This window comes from Cebus imitator, unplaced genomic scaffold, assembly GCF_001604975.1.
Source record: "Cebus imitator isolate Cc_AM_T3 unplaced genomic scaffold, Cebus_imitator-1.0 Scaffold610, whole genome shotgun sequence".
Taxonomy (NCBI): Eukaryota; Metazoa; Chordata; class Mammalia; order Primates; family Cebidae; genus Cebus; species Cebus imitator.
In genome coordinates this window covers 181,174-188,493 of record NW_016107925.1, presented here as the reverse complement: position 1 = coordinate 188,493, position 7,320 = coordinate 181,174, and the positions used below count along the sequence as shown (strand labels likewise).

General features: G+C 36.8%; 1 long non-coding RNA gene across 1 annotated transcript in view; it reads left to right on the top strand.

Annotated features, from left to right (window-relative positions):
* The first annotated feature begins 214 nt into the window (after window positions 1–214).
* Window positions 215–7,320, top strand: part of LOC108294924 — a 51,874-nt gene continuing 44,768 nt past the window's right edge. Inside the window, exon 1 of the long non-coding RNA XR_005198056.1 lies at window positions 215–594. This is a non-coding gene — a long non-coding RNA (uncharacterized LOC108294924). The remainder of the gene's footprint in view (window positions 595–7,320) is intronic.

The window sequence follows — 7,320 nt, the reverse complement described above, 5'->3', positions numbered from 1 at the left end:
GGGCCACTTAATATACCACAATAAAAACCAAGACAAAAGCTGACAAGTAGCTGTAAAGTCCCAAGGTAAGCTGTGGTTGAAGTTAATTGTTTACCAAACTCTCATGTGTTGGGCCTGCCTGTTATCATTAAAGACGTTAAAGAATACTATAGAAGTTGACCTGTGTTCTGACACGTCACTCCTGTAAACCACCTGTTGAATGTCTTGTGTTTCAGCCAAAGTACAATTGTTGCTCGCCCAGAGCTGTGCATAGCAGTGGTATTTACAGATGGTTGGGTGGTAGAAAGTCAATAACTACATTTCATTATAGTTTCCTGTTTCCTTCTTGATCTTTCACAAGGGAAGATTTTCTTTTTTAGAGGTACAGATTCTCCTTGGTTAAGTCCTGATTAAAATTCCAGGTGAGAGATTAGTAAACCTTGGTTAAAGAAGTGGCATCAGGAAATGCCTACGTCTTCATGGCCTGGTAACGTTCAGTGAATATGTTTATTAACAGACAAGGCCATTCAGCCCGACCCCAAGACACTGAAGACTCTGTTTGAATCGGACTCACAGGTTCCTTCCTAGCCACTCTCAGGGACAGGAATGCTGCTGGTAAGTTTTTATGAAATCCTCATATTTTATTTACCTCAAAATAAAACTCTTTTTTGTTAATTTATATTGACTGGAAATGTAATATTTAATGGTCACAGCTAAGAAATTTCACTTATTGTTCTTTCTTGGAGTTTTTTTTTTTTTTTAACTGTAAAAAAAAATTACTAAAAGGGGAAGGAAAATTTTCCATTTTGTAGAATAACTCCCCCTGAGAATACTTTTCTTCTCTTTTGCTATGTTTGGTTTATTGCCCTAGTTTTTTCCCCCCAAAGCCAGAAGATGTGTATTTTTATTTCATTCCAAGGTAGAATCAACCAAATTAAATTAAATCATAAAATTTCACTCGGTTCTTGTACTTTTCTACTGCTGAAAAGATGGTAACATATTTTGGTGAAAGCAAGAAATAATTTCAAAGGAAATAGTTTAAAGGACTTAGTTAAATAATGATTTATTTTCAGTTAAAAGCAGATAAATGACAGTATTTCTTCCTGAGCATTTCTAAAGCCTTTTAATAACATAAATCTGATAATAGAAATCTGTGGCCATGGCCACGTGCAGTGGCTCATGCCTGTAATCCCAATACTTTGGGAGGTCAATGAGGGCAGATCACTTGAGGTCAGGCGTTCAAAAGCAGCCTGGCCAATGTGGTGAAATGCTGTCTTTACAAAAAACGCAAAAATTACCTGGGCATGATGGTGCGTGCTCTGTAAGCCCAGCTACTTGGGAGGCTGAGGCAGAAGAATCATTTAAAACTGGGAGGCAGCGGTTGTAGTGAGCCGAGATCGCACCACTGTACTCCAGTCTGGGCTATAGAGGAAGAGTCTGTCTCAAAAAAAAAAAAAAAAAAAAGTAATCTGTGGCCAGCATTATTTTGTTCTACATATTCAACCTGCAAATCTGAGTTGAAATGTTATGGGATATGCCTTGAAAATTGAAATTGAATCAAACTGATGTTACTGATTTGCCTTTTGTCCCATATGATAAAATACAGAAAACACACCCAGTCTCACACCAGTCTCTGGTGAGACAGAGAATAGCAATTATATCATCAACAATTTAAAAAATTATTTGAAATGCAGTAGTAGCAAAGCCTTTTAGTTCCCAACACTTTGTTATGAAAATTGTTCAAACATACAGAAAAATTGAAATAATTATATCATGAACACCCAAATGCCCCCCATGTATATTGTATAATTAACATTTTGCTATATTGGCTTCTTTACATATTATCTAATATCCATCTGTCTGTACATCCACTGATTCATCATCTTTATTTTTATGATACATTTTAAAGTTGAAAACCTTAGTAAACTTTACCCCTAAACATTTAGGAATGCATATCATTAACTGGAAGTCAATACTTGTTTAACTACTTACTTGAGATAAAATTCAATTACAGTGAAATGCACAAATCTTTAGTGTTATGATTCAATGAATTTTGATAAATGTATACATCTATGTAATCCAAGCCCCTGTCAAGATATAGAAACATCTCTGTACATGTATCCCAGAAGTTAAATTTGTTATTATTATACTTTACATTCTGGGGTACATGTGCAGAATGTGAAGGTTTGTTACATAAGTATACACGTGCAGTGGTGGTTTGCTGAACCCATCAAGCTGTCATCTCCTAATGTTATCCCTCCCCTAGTCCCCCATCCTCCAACAATCCCCGGTGTGTGATGTTCCCCTCCCTGTATCCATGTGTTCTTATTGTTCAACTCCCACTTATGAGTGAGAACATGTGGTGTTTGGTTTTCTGTTCCTGTGTTAGTTTGCTGAGAATGATGGTTTCCAGCTTCATCCATGTCCCTACAAAGGACATGAACTCATCCTTTTTATGGCTGCGTAGTATTCTGTGGTGTATATGTGCCACCTTTTCTTTATCCAGTCCATCACTGATGAACATTTGGGTTGGTTCCAGGTCTTTGCTACTGTGAATAGTGCTGCAGTAAACATACATGTGCATATGTCTTTATAGTAGAATGATTTATAATCCTTTGGGTACATACCCAGTAAAGGGATTGCTGGGTCAAATGGTATTTCTGGTTTTAGGTCCTTGAGGAATTGCCACACTGTCTTCCACAATGTTTGAACTGATTTACACTCCCACCAACAGTGTAAAAGCATTCCTATTTCTCCACATTCCTTCCAGGATCTGTTTTTTCCTGACTTTTTAATGATTGCCACTCTAACTGCCATGAGACGGTATCTCATTGTGGTTTTGATTTGCATTTCTCTAATGACCAGTGATGCGGTCCTTTTTTTCATACGTTTGTTGGCCACATTAATATCTTCTTTTGATAAGTGTCTGCTCATATCCTTTACCCACTTTTTGATGGGGTTGTTTTTTTCTTGTAAATTTGTTTAAGTTCCTTGTAGATTCTGGATATTAGCCCTTTGCCAGATGGATAGATTGCAAAAATTTTCTCCCATTCTGTAGGTTACCTGTTCACTCTGATGATAGTTTCTTTTTCTGTGCAAAAGCTCTTTAGTTAATTAGATCCCATTTGTCAATTTTGGTTTTTGCTTTTGGTATTTTAGTCATGAAGTCTTTGCCTATGCCTATGTCCTGAATGGTATTGCCTAGGTTTTCTTCTAGGGTCTTTAGTGGTTTTAGATCTTATGTTTGTCTTTAATCCATCTAGAGTTAATTTTTGTATAAGGTATAAGGGAATGATCCAGTTTCAGTTTTCTGCATATGGGTAGCCAGTTTTCCCAACACCGTTTATTAAATAGGGAATCCTTTCTCCATTACTTGCTTTTGTCAGGTTTGTCAAAGATCAGATGGTTGTAGCTGTGTGGCATTATTTCTGAGGCCTCTATTGTGTTCCATTGGTTTATGTATCTGTTTTAGTACAAGTACCATGCTGTTTTGGTTAGTGTAGCCTTGTAGTATAGTTTGAAGTCAGGTAGCATGATGCCTCCAGCTTTGTTTGTTTTGCTCAGGATTTGGGTTATACTGGCTATTTTTTGGTTCCATATGAAATTTAAAGTGGGTTTTATAATTCTGTGAAGAAAGTCAATGGTAGCTTGATGGGAATAGCATTGAATCTATAAATTACTTTAGGCACTATGACCATTTCTATGATATTGATTCTTCCTATTCATGAGGATGGAATGTTTTTCTACTTGTTTGTGTCCTCTTATTTCCTTGAGCAGTGGTTTGCAGTTCTCCTTGAAGATGTCCTTCATATCCCTTGTGAGTTATATTCCTATGTATTTTATTCTCTTTGTAGCAATTGTGAATGGGAATTCACTCATGATTTGGCTCTCTGTTTGCATTTTATTGGTGTATAGGAATGCTTGTGATTTTTGCACATTGATTTTGTAGCCTGAGACGTCGCTGAAGTTGCTTATCAACCTAAGAAGATTTGGGGCTGAGGTTTTCTAAATATACAATCATTTCATCTGCAAATAGAGACAATTTGACTTCCTCTCTTCCTATTTGAATATCCTTTTTTTCTATTTGTTGCCTGATTGCCCTGGCCAGAACTTCCAATACTATATTGAATAGGAGTGGTGAGAGAGGGCATCCTTGTCTTGTGCCTGTTTTCAAAGGGAATGCTTCCAGCTGTTGACCATTCAGTATGATATTGGCTGTGGGTTTGTCATAAAATAGCTCTTATTATTTTGAGATACGTTCTATCAATACCTAGTTTATTGAGAGTTTTTAGCATGAAGGGGTGTTGAATTTTATCGAAGGCCTTTTCTGCATTTATCGAGATAATCAGGTGGCTTTTGTCACTGGTTCTGTTTATGTAATGGATTACATTTGTTGATTTGCATATGTTGAACCAGCCTTGCATCCCAAGGATGAAGCCAAGTTGATGGTGATGGATAAGCTTTTTGATGTGCTGCCGGATTCAGGTTGCCAGTATTTTATTGAGGATTTTTACATCAATGTTCGTCAGGAAGACTGGACTGAAATTTTGTTGTTGTTGTTGTTGTCTCTGCCAGGTTTTGGTATCAGGATGATTCTGGCATCATAAAATGAGTTAGGGGGGAGTTCCTCTTCTTTTATTGTTTGGAATAGTTTCAGAAAGAATGGGATCATCTCCTCTTTGTACCTCCAGTAGAATGTAGCTGTGAATCTCTCCGGTTCTGGCTTTTGTTGGTAGGTAGGCTATTAATTACTGCCTTAATTTCAGAACTTGTTATTGGTCTATTCATGGATTTGACTTCTTTCTGGTTTAGTCTTAGGAGGGTGTGTGTGTCCAGGAATTTGTCTATTTCTTCTAGATTTTCTAGTTTATTTGTGTAGAGGTGTTCATAGTATTCTCTCATGAAACTTTGTATTTCTGTGGGATCAGCAGTGATATCCCTTTTATCATTTATTATTGTGTCTATTTGATTATTCTCTATTTTCTTCTTTATTAGTCTGGCTAGCAGTCTATCTATTTTGTTAATCTTTTCAAAAAACCAGCTCCTGGATTCATTTATTTTTATTTTTGAAGGTTTTTCATGTCTCTCTCTCCTTTAGTTCTGCTCTAATATTAGTTATTTCTTGTCTTCTGCTAGGTTTTGAATTTGTTTGCTTTTGCTTCTCTAGTTCTTCTAATTGTGACATTAGATCTTTTCCACTTTCTTCTGCGGTCACTTAGTGCTATAAATTTCCCTATACATACTGCTTTAACTATGTCCTAGAGATTCTGGTACGTTGTCTCTTTGTTCTCATTGGTTTCAAAGAACTTCTTTATTTCTGCCTTAATTTTGTTATTTACCCAGTAGTCATTCAGGAGCAGATTGTTAAGTTTCCAAGTAGCTGTGTGGTTTTGAGTGAGTTTCTTAACACTGAGTTCTAATTTGATTGTACTGGGGTCTGAGAGACTGTTATGATTTTCATTCTTTTGGATTTTCTGAGGAGTGTTTTACTTCCAGTTATGTGGTTGATTTTAGAATAAGCGTGATGTGGTGCTGAGAAGAGTATATATTCTGTTGATTTGTGGTGGAGAGCTCTGTAGATGTTCATTAGGTTCCCTGTGTCCAGAGCTGAGTTCAAGCCTTGAATCTCCTTGCTAATTTTCTGTGTCATTGATCTGTCTAATATTGACCGTGGGGTGTTAAAGTCTTTCACTATTATTGTGTGAGAGTCTAAGTCTCTCTGTAGGTCTCTAAGAACTTGCTTTATGAATCTAGGTGCTCCTGTATTGGATGCATATATATTTAGGATAGTTAGCTCTTCTTGTTGCATTGATCCCATTACCATTACGTAATGCCCTTCTTTGTCTCTTTTGATCTTTGTTGGTTTAAAGTGTGTTTTATCAGAGACTAGGATTGCAACCCCTTCTTCTTTTTTTTTTTTTTTTTTTTTTTTTTTNCTTTCCATTTACTTGGTAAATATTCCTCCATCCCTTTATTTTGAGCCTATGTGTGTCCTTGCATATGAGATGGATCTCTTGAATACAGCACAGCAAGGGATTTCGACTCCTTATCTGATTGCCAGTCTGTGTCTTTAATTGGGGCATTTAGCCTGTTTACATTTAAGGTTAATATTGTTTCTATGAATTTGATCCTGTCATTATGATGCTAGCTGGTTATTTTGCCCATTCCTTGATGTGGTTTCTTCATGGTGTTGATGGTCGTTACCATTTGGTACGTTTTTGGAGTGGCTGGTACTGGTTGTTCCTTTCCACATTTAGTGCTTCCTTAAGGAGAGCTTATAAGGTGACCCTGGTGGTGACAAAATCTCTCAGCATTTGCTTGTCTATAAAGGATTTTATTTCTCCTTCACTTATGAAGCTTCGTTTGGCTGGATATGAAATTCTGGGTTGAAAATTCTTTCCCTTAAGAATATTGAATATTGGCCCCCACTCTCTTCTGGCTTATAGAGTTTCTGCAGAGAGATCTGCTGTTAATCTAATGAGCTTCCCTTTGTGGTTACCTGACCTTTCTCTTTGGCTGCCCTTAACATTTTTTTCCTTCATTTCAACCTTGGTGAATCTGATGATTATGTGCCTTGGGGCTACTCTTCTCAAGGAGTATCTTTGTGGTGTTCTCTGTATTTCCTGAATTTGAATATTGGCCTGTCTTGCTAGATTGGGGAAGTTCTCCTTGATAAGATCCTGAAGAGTGTTTCCCAGCTTGGTTCCATTCTCCCCATCATATTCAGGTACACCAATCAAAAGTAGATTTGGTCTTTTCACATAGTCCCATATTTCTTGGAGGCTTTGTTCATTGCTTTTTATTATTTTTTCTCTAATCTTGTCTTCATGCTTTATTTTGTTAAGTTGATTTTCAGTCTCTGACATTTTTTCTTTCACTGGATCAATTTAGCTACTGATACTTGAATATGGCTCATGAAGTTCTTGTGCTGTGTTTTTCAGCTCCATCAGGTCATTTATTTTTTTCTGTAGTTATTCTAGTTTGCAATTCTTCTAACCTTTTGTTCAATGTTCTTAGCTTCCTTGCATTGGGTTAGAACGTGCCCCTTTATGTCAGAGGTGTTTGTTATTAACCACCTTTTGTAGCCTACTTCTGTCAGTTCATCAAACTTGTTCCCTTGCTGGCAAGAAGTTGTGATCCTTTGGAGGAGAAGAGGCATTCTGGGTTTTGGAATTTTCAGCCATTTTTCTCTGTTTTTTTCCCTCATCTTCGTGGATTTATCTACCTTTGGTCTTTAATGCTAGTGACCAGATGGGGTTTTGGTGTGGACGTTCTTTTTGTTGATGTTGATGCTGTTCCTCTCTGTTTGTTAGTTTTTCTTCTTTTTTTTTTTTTTTTTTT